The sequence below is a fragment of the Lepisosteus platostomus genome, chromosome 24, assembly GCF_059453375.1.
Source record: "Lepisosteus platostomus isolate fLepPlt1 chromosome 24, fLepPlt1.hap1, whole genome shotgun sequence".
Lineage (NCBI taxonomy): Eukaryota > Metazoa > Chordata > Actinopteri > Semionotiformes > Lepisosteidae > Lepisosteus > Lepisosteus platostomus.
This window is the reverse complement of record NC_142634.1, coordinates 10,963,700-10,981,500: the sequence shown is the minus strand read 5'-3', so window position 1 is coordinate 10,981,500 and position 17,801 is coordinate 10,963,700. Positions and strand designations below refer to the sequence as shown.

The following is a 17,801-nucleotide window of genomic DNA, read 5'->3' as shown; positions in this document are numbered from 1 at the left end:
CAGGTTACTTTATCAAAGGCTCTGAGGCAGCAGCTGCAAGTCTATGGGTTGCTGATCCTTGATACTGACTTGCGGTTTTATCACATCTTAATTCTATTCTGGTTGTTTAAAAAGGGGAAGATAAACAACCTCTAAGACAGAATGGCAAGAATGAAGCAATTACTGAAACAAAATGTCAAAATAAGGTTCTTCATCAGCAGGCGTTACAGTTACAGTCACTTAGTAGTGAATAACGCAGTGAGTGAGATGCTAAGCGATAATGTACTTAATACAGGAGAATAGAAGAAGAATAGAGAAACGGTTATTCCTGACAAAGGAATAGATCATTTGGTTATCCCGTGGAAAAAAACAAACACGCAGCCCGCTCTGAATCATTTCTGTTGCAACGTACTGTGCACATGTTTGTTTTCGCTGTCGCCTTCCTGCGCTCGTGCCGGAGCCTGTGGGGCGTGTTTCTCCAGGCAGCCTGCCAGCAGCTGCGGCGTGGGGAACACACCCTCGGCCGACCTGCTGGGAAGGGAGGAGTAGCCGGGCAGCCACACGCCTCCGTTTCTGCACGTGTGCAGTCTTCCTGTCCTGTCGGCCCCCGAAACACAGTCACGTCCGGGCTTTGCAATTTTGCCCTCCTCTGGCTTAAGGGGAAACAAACCAGTCTGCCTATAAAAAAACAAACCTTGGTCACATAGCCTTCAGCCCTGGCTGGGTAGAATATCATGTCTTTTTTTATGGGGGGGATCGTTCTGGTTCTGAAAGACAGCACTGAGAAAATCATTCAGCTCAAGAGCATGAGTGCAGCTCATTTTCCTTCAGTCAGGTCTTGCTGTTGGGGGCTGCTCTTCAGTTGTCCATCTGCCTGGAGCCTGCAGCTCCTGGAACATGGTGAAGATCGGTCTGCCCCACATTGGGATTATCTTACATCCCTGTGGCCAAGGACTGGCTGGAGTCCAGGGTGAGCCTGCCAACTCACACAGGGCAGAATGGCAGGGTTTCCAGTCAATTCCAGTTATGGGCAATGTGATTCCAGTATGAACAATGGGAGAAGCTGTCTCGGGTGGAACTTGAACTTGAACTTTATTGCCATATGTAACCGGTACTGGTACAATGGAATTCTTACTTACAGAAAGTCTCTCGATTGTAAAACAAGTGTAAAAAACAAAACAAAGTGCAAACAGTGCATCAAGACTATATCTTTGCTACAGGCATTGTTTAGATGCATTTTACAGGGCTGCAAACGGAAAAGCAATTGCGATGAAATGAAAAATAAATAGGAATCTTTTTAGAAAAGACAGGATCACGAGATTGAAATCCCCAAAGTATTGTTTTCTCATCTATCTTTGGAGAGAACTGAACAGAATCCCAAAATTAAAATGTACAGTATGTCGCTTTCTGGAACTGAACTGGTCTGAAAGTCTTTTAGCTGAAATGGGCATCTTACTTGTGACAATGAGCTACGCCGAAAACCCAAGCCCAGTGATTCAGCTACTGATACCGTGTGTGTTCAGCTTCTCTTAGCACTTAATAGATTCTCAGGAGGTCTACAATACACTGAAAAGCACAGTAGAAGAAAATGTTCTGTTGGGATTATTTTTTTTACAGTTGATTTGCATTACACGTATCTGCAGTGTTTCTGACCAGGGGACTGAACAGATTGCCATTTGTATACTGTGCGTGCAGAATTTAATTTGCAAATCTCTCCTTTTCCACCTGTTTGGAGTGCTTATGGCTGCCTTGTGTTCTTTCATGTCAAGGGGCAGTCTCTGTATGTTTCCCTTCACTGTCTCTGCCTGTCCCATTAGACTCTGTCTTGGTGGGGTTTCTGTGGCTGTCTTTTCAACTTCTGCTTATTAGGCAGTTCATAAAAAACACAGTAGTCCAATCAAAGGCAGACACACAACTGTGAATGTTCCGTAAGTGGCAAAGGTAAAATGTGCTCCAGACACAAAGCAAACAGTGTTTCTCTAGTGTCAGTGTTTTACTTAACTAAATAAGCCCAAAACAGTGAAGGGAACAAAACTCCCTCGATAAACAAAGCACTCTGCTTGAACTCCAGTAACTGTGTCACTCTCTGGTTACAGGCTCAAGTACACCGTGGAACAGTGACTTTGCCTAAACTACTAGGTAACTGCACATATAGTGCAGAGAGATGTCAGTGGTGTATATTTGCAGAGCACTGGTCTTCTTCATAATGGGAGTCTGGTCACAGGGCCCAGCACTGTGTCCAAACAATAGCAGGAAATGGAAGAGAGAAGTGAGAGAATATGTTTGGAAGCAGGTGCTTTGTCCTACACCCTGTCCTACATTCTCTCCCTAACCAGGTGGATGGTACCCTAGGTGTCCCTGTTAATTGGCAACCTATTTTAATTAGATCTCACAGATTCACCTTTACTATTAAAGTGATTTTCAGCACCAGGGTCAATTCAACAATTAAAGTACAAGCAAAGTCAGCTCTCTAAGCTGTGGTAATTAAAGATATGAGTGTCATTTACTTATTATTGTTAAGTAAAAAATAATTAGTTCTTATTATTAAATATATTATTTTGTAAATATTATTTCTTACTGATTTAACATCAGCTAATAATACCATATCGTGCTATGTTAGATGCTAGGTTGAAAAAAGTGTGGAGAATTGTGGTGGCTGTATTTTCAAAGAGGGAGCTTACTAAGCCTGGTATGAACTGGTTTAAGGGAACTGTTCACTGTAAGCCAACGTGTCTGTCTGATCACTGATTGAAGTTGTCATTTTGCCTTGCTCCTTTCGAGAGCTCACAATGTGCATATCCTTACTGAACCGGATTTAGTACCATATAATTACAGCTCTTATCTTTGACCTCCAAAAAGGGGGACAGCACTTTGATCTCCAAGGCTACACCCATGCTGCCTCTGTCTCCCCCCCTCACTGCGAATTAGCAGATCATTGGAAACTTGTCCTTGAGTAAAGCAACTGGATTACCATTTCAGCTTGCAGCATTGCTGCTGCGTTCTAGTTCTTAATGGCTCTTTGTAAACCAAGCACATGTCGTGATTTGTTATAAATGCATTCTGAGTCGTGCACCCAGGTGGATCTGGAGCCTAATTGCTATTCATGATTCCACAATATGTGAATGAAATAGTGCTTGAAAGAAGAATTAGAAAGGACCTATAGGAAGGTAGTTCCATGTTTGAACCACAACAGCCCATCAGTCCAGAGCTTATCCTCGTTTTGATGGGTTGAAATGAACAAAGACCCATGACGCCCACCTGCCACCAGCAAAAACTGGAGCTCAGGGTCTGCAGCATAGACTTGCACCTGCAGCCCACCAGTCATGGGTTCAGAGACTTACCCACCATGCTGCCCTGGAAGGGGGCCGTAAGCGAATGAACCAAGAGCACACAGACCTGCAGGTGCTTGCACGCGGCAGTGCCCCCTGCCACACTACATGCTGATCAACACACGACTCCGAAAAACGCGTTCGCTTGTGGGGTGCAAGGGATTTCCAGGTGTGGCTGAAGCTGCAACTGTGTCCCTAAAAGGGGAAAGAAGTGGACCACACAGAGGGCTGCGATGTGACGGAACGTCTGCCTTCATTTACCCCTTACTGAGAAAAATCAAGAAATCTGCTGCCTTGGAAAGAGAAAACCGTTGTGCCAATCTTTCCAGTGGAAGGTAAATCTGCTGTTCAAGCTGTACTCTCTCTGTAACAGCTAGAATGGTTGCTGCTTTCTTCAGCTGGCTGCAGGAAACAAAAAAAAAAACCCACACGGTTGAGCAGAGTGGCGTTATGAGAAGAAAATGCCCTTTTATGGTAGGCTGTGATGGGCACTGTTTTTAGCCCAAGAGAATCCCAGTTCTGAAGATATGCTAACTCACCATGAGTGCACAGGTCCCTGCTGAGGCTGTCGCTCTGTAGCGTAGCCAGGAGACCTCGCGAATTTCAAGCAAAATGTTGAGATGGCAGTCCAGAAATAAAACTTGCCGATTTCTTTTCAGGGTTTACCTGGGTTATCGAAGCGTGGTGAGAAATGAGATTTTTTACTCATCCTAACATTTGCTTAAGATTTTGCATTGGTTTCCACCAAACACAAGGCAAGAAACTACCTCCCACACAACATTACATTCTGTCCTTTATCAGGAGAGAAATGCGTGAAGCAAATATTCCAGCTTTCTGATCTTAAATATCATAAAGGATGAATGTGTGTGTATGTGTGTGAATATCAGAATTGTATCTGAATTTACTTTCTGTAGGTGAACTTTGAAATGGATAAAGCATTTTTGAGTCCCTGCACCAAAAAGGCTGCATTTTCTATTTAACTGTTATGTTGGTAGGGTTGTTCTTGCGAAGTCACTTTATCTGCGTTGTTTTTCTCTTTATTTTTTTCCTGATTGTAATGAAGCCTCTTTTTTCATCACCTGGTGTTCAGTGTGCAATGGCCAGTCCGTACAGGAGGTTATATCTCACCAAGCCAAAGAAATCCCTGACCTTTCATTAACCCCAGTTGGGTTTGTGGATTTTCTGACTGTCCTTGTCTCTGGACTAAATTGAGTCATTGCTCTCCTGGATGCATTTGCAACTGAATGTGTGGCATTATTGTCCTTTGACAAGTTAACAGAGTGAGTTTGAGAAATCAAGATTATCGGGTCAGTTATAATGCGAGAGAGAGGTCAGAGCTTTACCTGGTATTTCTGCAGGATAAATTAATGCCTATCGTGCTGAAAACGCCTGTGGTTTATATCTGATTTTTTATCCCATAGTGTATTGTTCACAGCAAGACAAAGAATCAGAAAATCTCACTGAGGTCTTCCACTGCCTATGCCACTAGGCTTGGTTTTGAATGTTTTAGCAGTTATTACTATGTCCTGTGCCTGGCAGGTAAATTACAGTGTCTCTGGATGTTGGGACCTAACAAACAGTCATCAGGGAGCAAAGGTTTTCAGACACTTTTTCAGCCAGCAGATTATATTTATTAACTAATTATTTCTGAAACTGATTTTGACAGCGCTTTTTTACTTTCACTCATTTCTTGTTTGCATGAAGTGTTTGTGGAAGAATTGCATTTATTTGCTGAAAGGACATTGTTAAAGACGCCTTTTGAAGGTTGGGCATTAGGGAAACTTTGCCATCCTAGGGTCTGAGTCTAGCTGATAGTGACGCTTTTATTTTGTTGCTTTTTTATTGTTTTACTTTTGCCCTAATCAGGCTATGGGATGTCTCTAAGCCTAATCCCGGACGTTTTGTGGAGACTTTTCTTATATTTAAAATTAACACTACGCAGAGGAGAGGGATGTTACTGTTAACAGTTTGAAAGATGATGAGACTTCTCTGTAATCTGTATGTTTTATCTTTTATTTAGAGCTGATGCTATTGTGGCTCAGTTGTGTCTCCTGGTGCTCTGATTAAACCAGTTAGACTGACTGGAGATCCAGTCTGTACTGGCCTCCTCAGTGCACCTTCACAGGCAGGGAGGGAAATCAGGTGGTTTTCATGTGCTCCAGGTCAATAACGAGCCCTCGGGAGGAGAGAAATCAGATTATTGAGCAAGACGCTCTGAGGCCAGTGTAGTGTTGCGGTGAACATACCTGTGTATAAACTGTGCATTGAGGAAGGCTGGAGCTGTTTCGTTGAAATTCCCATTTTGTTCTGGGAGGTGATTCAACAAGCTTGTGACACTAGATAAACTGTGCAGAACCTCTTACTTGTGTCAGACAGGTCCTGTCATGGAATTGTCATAGGGGAAGGGTTAGGATCAGGTATGTGCAATGTGTCAGGATATTCCAGACTCCTTTATGAAAGCATTCATGTATTTGAGGAAGGAGTGTGAGAACTTCGGAGGTATCGGATAACTCTGATGCCACAGCAATACCCCTGCAGATGTTTTTGACACTGATAATTCCTGAACACATCTTTTATTTTCCTTTGTTAGAGGTCAGAGGTCTTTTTCATCTGTCATTTTCCCATGAGTGCGATCTTTGCTTTAGTTACTGTAATGGGATCCAGCTCCGACAGCCTGCGAGGGGAGGGGAGGTAGCCCCTGGGCCCAGACAGCTGCAGAGCCTGCTGCAGAGCTGGCAGGGGTTGTGAAGGGATCCACAGCGAGCTGGGGCTTTTCTTCCAGAGGAGTGAAGGGCCGCGGGCACCCTCTCACAGGGCCCGTGAGACTGATGCACGCTGACAGGACGGCGGCAGAAAGAGACGCCTGCTGGCTTCTTTTGGAATTCCGGAGCAGAAGAGCCAGGCCCAGTCTGCACATCAGCCATGACGGAGGCACAGAAATAAGAGCCCCAGTCATGATCATTCTTCGTGAACGGTGCATTAACGGTCTTTTATCCTGAGTACAAAAAATGTAAAAACGGGAAAAGCTGTACTCTGGGGAGTGTCGTTCGTATGTGTAAACCGTGAGATGAATGCCGCATGATGTCGTTCAGTTTTATTGCAGACTTTGGCTTTCGTAGGCTACACAGTCCAGTTATTATTCTTTGTTTCACCAGTACAGTCAGCAGCCTTGTTAATTCCAGATGGAAAAAGAAAAATCTCTCTAGCTCTTCGAGGTCAGGTTTGGAGAGGAGAGTCAGCTTCCCCTTGTGTGTAAGATTTTCATTTTCCAGTTTACCGCTCTGCACACAGTTCCCAGAATTAGCCCATTGGCGTCTGGCATTTCATCAAGAAAGCAATATGTTTCTTGTAAATATCAAGCTTCATTTTGTGAGACCTGGAGAAGAGGTCTGTATAAAGCTTCCCGTTGTTAATTTAGCTCTGAGTCTCACTGCCAGTAATTGTGTGTCTCAAAGAGTTTCACCAGAATAATAAGCGTATAACTGTAGCACATTTGTCACTGTCCAGTTTGCTTGATTTACGATTAATTGGCTTAAACTTTAAAATTGCGCATATAGCCATTTAAACAATTTTGATTGGGAATTTAAAATGCTGCTCTATTTACCCCCACCTTCCAGAAATATGCTCACTAGGTAAATTGTCTCTCGGACATGTCCCTAATGGGTGAAGAAAGTGTCCCACCCAGGACCAAATCCTTCTTGTGTCAGGCTTCCAGGGGAATTACTCGTAATAGGTGGTTCTGTGATATTATGGATGCGTGCTCTAAAATTTCAATACACAGAACATTCCTTATTCCTCATTGAGCACCCATTAATGTTCAGCTATCAGATCATCTGGAAGAGACACAAGCAGCAGATCGGATCTGTTCTGGGATGGCAAGTCTTTTCAAAGAGGCATAAAAGCCAAGCAGATGAGTAACTAAAAAGCTCAGAGCCAATTCCTGGGGTGTCATGCTCTCTCTTCCCTGTAACTCATAAAATAAGTGTCTCTCTTTTGTAGTTTAACGTTTAAACTCCAGAATGATCTTTTTAATCATTTTGAGTGGTGGCACAGGGAGAAACACATGGCTCCTGATTATCTGAGCGTAAATCCCCATGGCGGGTGATTTATTACAGTAATTTAAAAGCAAACAAGTATAGCGACACACTGATCAGCTCGCAGGTCTGTAGGTAAAGCTGGCTTTTTCTTGTCTCGTAAAAAAGGGGCATGTTATTTTTTCTTTAAATCTTTATCTTTTCTTAGCGTAATTTCAAGAGTTGGGAATCACCATTCACTCTTCTGTCAGTCAAGAAGGGGGATCTGAAAATGAACATGGTGCCTGAGGTCTGAAATCTTCCAGCACACCTCTGTCGCAGAACACAAGCCCTTGTTGGAAGTGTGTGTACAGGTTTTGCCTTTTGATCGTTGCTGACGTATTCGGTGTAGAGGAAATGACACCTCCAATGACAAATAGGCTGCAGAACCATGATAATGGGAAAACACCCAGTCAGCATCTTTATCTATAGTGGCGCTAATTGTACAAAATTGCCATGTGTTTTTTAGTGGCAGTTTGTAAATGCATTCTGGCTCAAACGGTATTTTTGACAGTTGTGGCTGATTTAAAGGGCACATGTAGATGATGGAATCTGAAAGGATGGCGTTTGCTGAGTACCGGTGTATTTCCCAAGCTTAGTAGTCACCTTGATCAGAGAAGTCAGAAAGTCAAGTCAGGGAGAGGAGGAGTACGAGCACAGGATGTGTTTATGTCAGAATTTCCATCTTCGCGTGAACCGTGGCTTTTAAAAAGTGCCTGAACAGCAGTTTTGAGACCGCCCTCAGCACAGAGCACATGAACACAGGATTTATGAAAGAAATGTCACCTTTCTTCCCACCATACTGTATTCCTTTGCTTGAGAATTGATGTGAGGAGAAAAACCTTCTACAAGTCCAGTCGGAAATATGTTGCCAACTTCACACAATTCCTATAATTGTCTCTGTAATTGTTTTCTCAGGTAATTCAAGTATACTTTGTTTGAAAACATGAAGGCAAAGTGAATTCCTCTTTTGATTTCTGTTCACATTTTCTTCTCAGGCTGAAGACAGCTGCGATTGAACCAGGGATCGCTGGCAACGCAATGTGAGTATAATTACTACCACTGTCATTATTATTAATATCATTTTAATTCTTCTGTTAATTAGACTGTCGGTTTTGAAGGAAATGATTGCGGAATGCTGTGCAGAACATAGGTGGTTGTGGGATGTAGGAAGATCCCGGCGTTCGATCAAATAGCACACTAATCTTCAGAAGAGGAAGTTAAGAGTGAGGCTGTAAAGTGTTCGAAGCCCAGATGGGACTGTTTTTGAATGGCTTTGGTTGATTTCTATTTTTGCTTTGTTGTCTGTGAGTTCACCCAAGCAAATGAGATTTTTTTATGAGGAGCTGATTTTATATTGCACAGTGTTTTAGTATTGGGACTCTGTGTGTAGTTGTTTTTCTTTCTGGGATATGTTTCTGTGAGTAAAAGAAGAGCAAAATAATGGAGTAGAAGTATAATGGAGTAGAAGCAGAAGAATAACAGCACAGAAAGTCAATTCAAATGATCTGCCCTTGGAACTGGTTATGTGAAGACAGCACGTTACCTACTCACACCCAAGTCACACACTGAAGTTCGGGCTTCTACACTGGCTTTGTGAAAACATTAGAGGCCGAGGTGGTGAAATGCTTTTGTTTCCCCTCCTGGAATGCCTGGGCTGTGGAGAAAAAAAAAGTTCTGTTAAAAAATGTGGTGGCGAAGTTGCAATATGGTGCCACAGGGCAAAATGCCACAGGGCAGTAAGCAAAGGGCCTGGAGGCAAGAAACCACATTTGGAGCCCTGACAGTGTCCAGCCAGACAGGAACTTAACTGGATTCGATTAACAGCCATTTACAGGCTGGAGCTGTGATTTTGTTACAGAAATCTGGTGATGGCTTTGATAAGGCCAGAAATGAACAGAACGCAGACTGCGGCTGACAAGTCTTTTCATTTTAAATAACATGTCCTGCTGAACGAGGAGCAGAAAAAGCAGCTGGTGCCCAGAGTAAGAAAGCCTTTTAATTGGTTCTCCTCACGCCTCCTGGTCCTCTGCAGGTTCTGTCCTCCATTTTTTGCCATGTGCAGCTATGATGCGTTCGACATTTAAAGAAACGTTGGTTGGGTTGCTCTGTAAAATGAACGCAGTGGCTGTTGATTCAGAACGTTTTCCCCATGTGCGAATGAAACATCATTCTTCCAGCCGAAAATACAAAGCCCTCGTGTTTTGTGACTACCCAAGGCTCTGTAGCTTCAGTTCGTTCTCAAGAGCTTTTCAAAAGTTTTGGAAAGGTTCGGGAAGCTTAATTTTGAAATTAAATAAGGGGCTTTGAAAATTGATATCAGATCGGTGGGGCTGCAAAACACCACCTCATGTTTAGGCAAAATCTCAGGGGTTTCAGTGATCTAGTCTGTTTGTCAAATTCCAGTGTTACGTACAATTGATTTTGCTGTTCTATGACAAATGCAGCATCTCTTTATTCTTTTAAAAGTTCTTCATTTCGTTTATTATGATACATACCACATATCCAGTGGCGAGCTGACCTTTGTGTGATATCTATTAGAGGCAATTCTCGAATAGAATTTTTGACACTCTAGTCTAGACTAATTCACAAACGCTCCTCTGTGAATAGTTTATAAGAAACAGCAGGTGGTCCATTGGGCTGTGTGAAATGCATGTTTGGATTTGTATGATGACAAAAAAAAGGAGCTATCTGCGAATACAGAGCAAGGGAAAAAGCTGTACACATGCTTACACTATGTGTAGTACAAATATAATTTGTAAAGCTCTGGGCCTTTTTCTCTAAGCAAAACATTTTGTAAGGTCCTTGTTTGAAGAGCTTTGTGGCACTGGTCTTCAAACTTAACATTTGTATTACTGTTTGGTTTTATCCAACACGCATGCCTTACATCTGATACCCTGCAACATTCCAGTTGAGCGTGACCTCCTGTCTTGGATCCCATATTTTTTAATATCCAGTATTTGTAGCTTGTTCATCAGGGACAGTCTGTCATTCCAGCATTTCTTGGGTGATTTGCTTTTGACCTGCTCTTGGCTTTGGTTTGTCCCTGTTCTATGACCTCTTCAAAGTAGGGCGCATTCAAGCGATCTGAACATCCCTGAATCATTATAAAACAACACAGTGAACATGTTGCTGTCGTGCTAATCAGCAGACTCTTACAGCATTATTACACCACGCTGAAATGTAATCTTTCTGTCTTGCTTCCCAAAATAAAACATATTTTGATGAACACTTTGATGAGCAACATTTTAAGTTGTTTGTTACCAGACAGGACAATAAATATCACGCCAAACTCTCCAATAGCTTCAGCCTTCCAGAAACACAGTAACATTCACATTTTCAAAGGTCGTAGTCGCAAAGGGCTCACTTTGTTTTTGGCTTTGACATAAGAAAGGTAATATGGTTGTAATTCATTCATCTATCCATTTTCTAACCTCTCCTTCCAATTCAGGATCGTGGGGGAACCGGAGCCTATCCCAGCAAGCAGCGGGTTCAAGGCAGGGTACACCCGGGTCAGGACGCCAGTCTATCACAGGCCAGATACAGTAGATACAAACACAGTGAGGCACACACACACACCAGGACCACTTTCCCCAGAAGGCAGTTAACCCACCAGTATGTTTTTGGACTGCAAACCCCCGCAAACACTCCACGCAAATAGAGCCCCAGGATCTGAAAGGAACCCACGGCGAGGCAGCAGTGCTGACTACCGCGCCTCCATGCCGGCCATGGCCGTAATTATCCATTCAAATTATGCACCTGCAGAAAATAGACAAAAAAGTATTCCTTGCCTCATTTATTTTATGCTTCTTTAGCCGAGGTAGGCTTTTAAATTGAGCGTTCCGCCCTGCAGCCTTTGTCTTTCACGTCTTTTGTTGTGATCAAGGTGAACAGAGGTGCTCGCCTCTATGAACAGAACAACTGCGTGTTCCGCGCATTACATGTGTTTGTTGTCCTGTGCAGATGTGCGTGAGCCTTCTTCAACAGGCCCTGCGTGGTAAACAATCGTACAGCCAGTGCTAGCATATTGAAAAGGGAGAGAGTGGGGAGGAGAGGGTGTGGGTGCAGTAAAAACGTGGAGCCGCTCTGATTAGCCGGAGGTTTGTCTTCCTCTGGCGTATCATCTGGCTGGAGAATCGGAAAGCGGTTCAGTGCAAACAGCCTCCTCCTTCTCCATGGCAACTCCATCTCATGGTTCCAGCCGAGGAGCAGGAGCAGGAGAGGGAGAGGGAGAAACCAAGGGGAAGAGCGCGATCAATTCTCCTTTTCGTTGACTCGATGTCTCGCTGCGCTGACAAGCACGCACCGCACCGCGCTCTCCTTGTGCTGTACTGCTGCATGCGGGTCCCGACGAGCTGCAATAACAAAACAGCAGCCGGGCAGGAGAGATCCGTCGGCGCCTACACGGACGTCTCACAAGAGAGGGGCAAACGCAGGCGCTGTTCCCAGATGGAATGCGTGAAAATGTGGGCAAGTCAAGATTCCCCAAGATGTATCAGAGGTAACGAAAGGACCTTTTTTTTTTTTTCCTCCTGTGCAAGGCAGGGTACATTTCCACTCATGGGCATTTCATATAACATGAGACCGCAGATGGAGGCGTGCATGCAGAGATGATGTCCTTCGCCCGTTTCTACCATTGAGATCAGAAATTGCAAGCAGAAGAAGATACAGTACGCGACCAGGCCGATGCAGCCAGTGCCAGGTGCTCTCTGTGGGTTTTCTGGGCACAGCTGTGGTTGGAAGATGTGAACCGAGCTGACTTAAAACATGTCATGCCGATCAGTTGTGAGCCAGGCACCTGTGAGGAAATGAAATGTCTGCAGAAAATATAGATTACTGCATTGCTCTGTGACACGCAGAATCGATAGGACCATTCGAATGCTCTGATCACCGTTTCTCCCCTCCCTTGATACTTACACAAAACCTGCTTTCTATCATTATTTTCTTATGAATCATGCTAGTGTTGGCTATAAGTACACTGAGACGAAGTGTGTGTGTGCTGGGGGTGGAGGCGTACTCCTGACATTTCGAACAGCACAGCAATGAATCACTTCAGCAGTTTTTAGTGATTCTTCCTTCAGTAGTGGACCTTATGCCCACCCCCCTTCTGCTTAATTGTTTTAAGGGGGGCGATATTAACGCTGCCACGGCGACCAGACTTTCACTCACAAGCACATTTGTTTTCTGGAGAAACACGACACAATGTTTCGACAGGATTCCCGTTTTATTTCTAACATGCGGATAGAAATAGCGATGTGCTTGGCCCTTTTGAACGGAAGAAGGTGCTCCTTGTTTCTGTTTGTCCATTAAATCCAGTGAGTGAGGGAACTGGGAGCTGTGGGTGTCAGTTTTATATACCGTTGGTCTTTGGCTGCTCTCCCTTTTTTGACGAACTTCAAACTGCATCACTGATAAAAATAGAAAAATGAACAGGAACATGAAATGTTTTTTATGCACCCTCCGAGTTTGGAGTAATTAAAAAAAAAACTGACATCCTTAGGTGCTGGAAAATTCCGTTTCTGGTAGCTAATGGCACGTCGACAGGTCCATATGGTTTGAATAAAACCTACCATTGAGCACTGTGTTTGTCTGAATTCCTTCCAGTGTCAACGGATTCCAAAATATTGCTCATTCGATCCAGGTAGAGCGTGTAAAAAATAAAATTAATTGAAAACATTAAGAAAATACTTAAGCCAAAAAGTGAACATCAGCTTAGTTCCAAATGGATCCTTTCCTCAGTCTGATGTTCTCTGGTGTTTCTGTTTCCTGTCACTGTATGAATACAAGAATGTTTACAAAGGAGAGGAGGCAGTGCTGCCCGTTCAGTTCATGTGGTATTTCATAGCTACTTGATCGCCCAGCAGTTTCTTGAGAGAAGCCAGGGTGTCGGCACCATTGGCATGGCTGTGTACCCCTTTCCACACTACCACAACTCTTTGAATAAAAACGCGCCTCCCCTTTTCATCAGCTTCTGTGTAGTTGAGACACAACTTTGACACAAAGAGTAAATTTTGTGGGTGTGAGATTTGTTTGCTTTATTCCATTTGTTTTTTTTTAAAATATTCACCATCAGTTGGTTTTGATTGCACGGTGCTGGTATTGGGGTCTTAAAAACCTTCTGGATGATCAGGAATAATTGTTTCAGTGCATATTTATGTTGATTATCACTGATATAATTTCAGTTCGATATGTGTTTATTACGGTCAGATCAGTAGGTAAATGCATATTTTAGCATTTAATATTTGAGGGAGTGGTTTCTCTGCAACTTTCTTTCAATGAATGCAGTGCAGTGTTCAATTGCCAATACATGCCAGTCTATTTCCAGGAAGTAATCAATGCACTCATGGTATAGAATGGGAAAAAGGATTTGCGTTGATCTGTTAATATACCTCTGCTGCAGTGTTTAAGGTGCTGTGCGGATAAAACACCCACAAATGCCTTTATTTTCTAAAATCCTCCTGAAATAATGTATGTACAGTAGCCTACCTTTTCCAACAATTGTTAATATATTCTGCAGGGTTTTGCTAGTTAAACTGAAAAGTAATTCTGTATCTCACAAGTGTCTGCGACAGATACAGCCTGTTCTTTAAATGGGAAAAAATAATTGGATATCCAGGATTTCCTTGGGCAGGTCTCCAGTTTTTTTAACCTGACCTCTGATCTCTAGGGTTGATTGAACTTGTTGAGTATCCAGCATCATTCCTCACAAAGGCCCAGAGAGAAAACAGACCAGTTCAGAGCTATTTACTCCAAAAACATCCCCATTTAAATCTTACTTTCTTGCACATACCGTGGGATTCGACGCACTGCAAGTGCACAGAGATTCATATGATACAGACTAATGTGCCGTCTTCACGTGCTTCCCCCGATGCTGTTAGGGTTCCCAGAAAGCTTTTGTAATCCAGGCTCCCTCCACTTTTTGGAAGCTAAGATCTGGTGATGTGGGTAGCTTCTCAGCCCCGAGCTGCTCTAGCTGGGTCTCCACTTGCTCCCCGTTCTGGGCTAACTCCCTCTCTCTTCCTCACTCTCCCTCAGTCTCTCAGCTCTCATCTCCCCGTCTGATAGAGTGCTCTGTGTCAGCAGTGAGGGTCAGCCTTCAGCAAATAGGCTTGATGTGAGTGGAAAATCTGAGGTGACATTTTAAAGGTCACATTTTGGAACACTGGTTGGTCCTCAAGCTGTTCTGTTCCTTCATCTGCTGTGCGCTTTGTGTTATCTGCAGCAGAAATGACTCCTCTTACCTTTTTTGCTCAGCAGAATATCTATATACTGTATGTAGGTGCTGCTTATGTGCAGTATTTAATAGGTCTTGGGCAATAAGATAATGATCGAAGAAGGCAGATGCACAGTCGTTACTCATGGAATGGTATGGAAGTATCTGATGTGCAGATTAATGGCAGTCACACACAAGCAGCCCAGCTGGGATTAGGAAAGATACAATAAAGAGTTTTGCATTGCAGTGACAGGCCTCCATAAAATAGCTCCTACCTTATGACATGGCCAAGACAGAAAGGTACTGATAGGCTGATTACTAAGTTAGCGTGCTTTTCTGAAAAATAAATCCCAGCCTGAGCATTTATTCTCTCTCATGACAATGATGCCGGTACATTTCTCTCCTTAAAAAGAGTGTGTCTTGTGATGTTGTGACAAACGTGTTTGTGAATCAAATGGGGCTCCTGTCGAAGACCGCATTTGATTGGAATAAGCAAAGGGGGGTTTTACTTCACAATAATTCTTAGTACCAGTAACTGTTGAATCTAACCGAGTCTGAAGCAATTTCATGCTACGCCCACCTGGAAGCCATGGAAATGACTGTCTAAATCCATGCATTTTGTCGTTGCGATACTCTTGAACATCACAGCATCATTCCTGTTTTTTTTTATTTGCGCTCTTATGGTTTCTGGTCTGTGGTGGGTGAATGTTGCTTTTCAAAGCCCTGTAAAACGCAGTGTGGTTTGGGAAAGAAAGCTGGGAGAAAATGACAGCAGGCAGTGTGGGAAGTGTCTGCACAGTAGGGACCCCTTTTGTTTTTTGCCTTCCGTGAGCCGGAGGGCCCGACACTTTTTTTTGTACCCTTCCGTGGCACCCTGTCTGTGCCCACCAGCGCGGTGGAGCTGTGCCACTCCCTGGCAGAGACGACTGCGCCTTCACGTGTGGCCAGGAGTGGGAGCTAGGTTTCCTCGCTGCTGGGTCATGCCACTGCTCATAAGAGCAGGAGAGTTATCATCAGTGTCCCAGCCCAATCCCCCTGTGAACGACCTAAGGAGTACTTGAACAGTAGCAACCAAAGCTCTACCTTAATTCAGTAATTCAAGTAATTCCTCACTTCTCCTGATCTGCTGTGTGGTGGGCTACTGGTGCAGAATGGCTGCTGCACTTCATCCAGGTGGGTCTGCACTTCAGTGCTGGATAGATCCTCTCCTACAGTATATGGAGTGTGAAAGGCACTTTGCAAATGCAATACATTATTATTATTATTATTATTATTATTATTATTATTATTATTATTATTATTATTATTGAGCCCTGGATCTGAGGAAGTTGGATTGGTCTTAGTGAGAGTGAGCTCATCTGTGGGGGTGAGCCTCTGACGGTCCAGTCTCTGACCACTTGGAAAAGGAAAAGGAACAGCGCATTTTCATTATGCATCCATCATCTCCAAACCCTGCAGACCAGGAATCTTGATCGGAAGGAAACAAATGTTGTTGTTTTTTACCTATGTTCATGTAAAACAATAGTGTGCTGTCTTTTCATTTGTTTCAGTTATTATGGTAGATTCTTATTTAAGATGCTTTATTTATTTAGACAATTGCAAAACGCATACAGCGAGCACAATGTTCTCTCCTACCCTTTGCTAGATGACATTAAAAAAATAAAAATGATCAAGAGTTGGAAAGCTGTAGAGTGTAAGATGCACCGTGTTGTTTAAACACTCTTGCTGGGGGGGGGGATTTATTTAGAAGATTACTAGCTTCCAGGTCCTATTTCCTTTCATTTATGGCATCTCTTAAAACAAGCATCCTCTGTGCATTAAATCCGGTCACATCTGCAGTAGCCAATTCTATCGTACTTTTCCGTCATGTCGGAAGTCTCAGGGGTCACAGTCGTGGCCTGCTGTCTGCAAGCCTCTGTGAAGGCACTTCCCTGGGTCCACACGCAAGTCCTGGCCCTGCTCCTGCTCGGAGACATTTCCAGCGCGCTTTTGTTTTGGCCTGGTGGAAATACACAGCGAGTGTGACGAAACCGTTTGACGTAGCAGGAGAGCGGAGTCGTGTTTCATTTTCTACTGCCTGTTCGACGCAGGGGGTTCAGGAAAGGGGCTTGTTCTGCAGCCAGACGAAGGTGGGCCAGCCCTCACAGCTGTGTCTTCTCCTCACTGGTAACATGGTGCCGGGGGTGACGTCCCCTGGTTGTCTGATTAAAAAGCAGTGACGCAGAGAGTGGGGGCGGGGGGGGTAATATTTTAAAAGGCATGTTAACTACAACTGCTCTTGTCAGACATAAGCGGTCTGTTCACTGGGTGAACAGCTACTAGCTGTGAAAGGAACCCTGTCAGTAAAGAAGCATAAGCAGAACTGTGTACTGTGAATGCCTTGAGGGGTCATTTCAGCCTCTTTAGATCAACTTGTAAACCCCGGAGGATCACATTGGTTTTGGCCTTACTTACTTAACATGACAAAACCCATAAGATTACTGTAGGACGGCTGAGCTCTCTCTGTGTGCCAAATGATGCCTCTTACGCTGCAAAGTGAGTGTGTGAAGCAGGGTTCCGACTTGGCTTGTCAGTTTCCTTCCCGAGCTTCTTTCTGACTGCTGGAAGGTTACACAGCTGAAATAAAGACATCTGTGTAGCAGGCTGCCCATGCAACCAGAGGAGTACTGACCAGGGGTGCAGGGTGAGCCCTGCAGTCCACCTCTGGCCAGGGCCATTAGTCCAGCCGTGTCCAGGGGTTGGCCAAGCGGTTGGAGCCTGTCAGCTGGCACAGTCCACATCCCTACCATTCCCACAGTGATGTGTTGAAACCACATTGGCATAACAAATTGCCAGTTCAACATGTGGCTCAAATAAAAAGTACCACATTTCTCTAAAGGTTTTTGTTATTTATGCCCAAGCCTTCTGTCTTGCATCTTTTTATGAAAGCAGAAATTAGCAATGTGTACTGTATGCATATCATATCTGCGCATTTATATCTGTAATCAACATGTTGAAAATCTTCCCTTTGCCACTCAGGACAAAAGGTGGAGACTGTAAACGTGGCCACGAGCGCAGGGCACGTACCCTTCTAGCTCATACAAAAAGCGAAGTGGTTTTGGAAGGGTGTTGTTTCTTTGTTTCATTCTTTCCCTTGCAGCCCTCGATTTACGTAGCTCCTCGATGCTATTTTTAGCCAGGGAAGCATTGTGACGAGTTCACAAATGC

General features: G+C 43.9%; 1 protein-coding gene across 14 annotated transcripts in view; it reads left to right on the top strand.

Moving 5' to 3' along the window:
- pitpnm2 (phosphatidylinositol transfer protein, membrane-associated 2) overlaps positions 1-17,801 on the top strand; it is a 104,890-nt gene that overhangs the window by 23,821 nt on the left and 63,268 nt on the right. For 12 of the 14 annotated variants that reach the window (XM_088617980.1, XM_088617983.1, XM_088617979.1 and 9 more), the window contains one exon: positions 8,380-8,424. The gene's annotated coding sequence lies outside the window, so the exon portion shown is untranslated. Of the gene's footprint in view, positions 1-3,899; positions 3,993-8,379; positions 8,425-11,475; positions 11,883-17,801 lie in introns of those variants that run through there. The other 2 variants (XM_088617975.1, XM_088617977.1) reach the window with 2 other exon arrangements.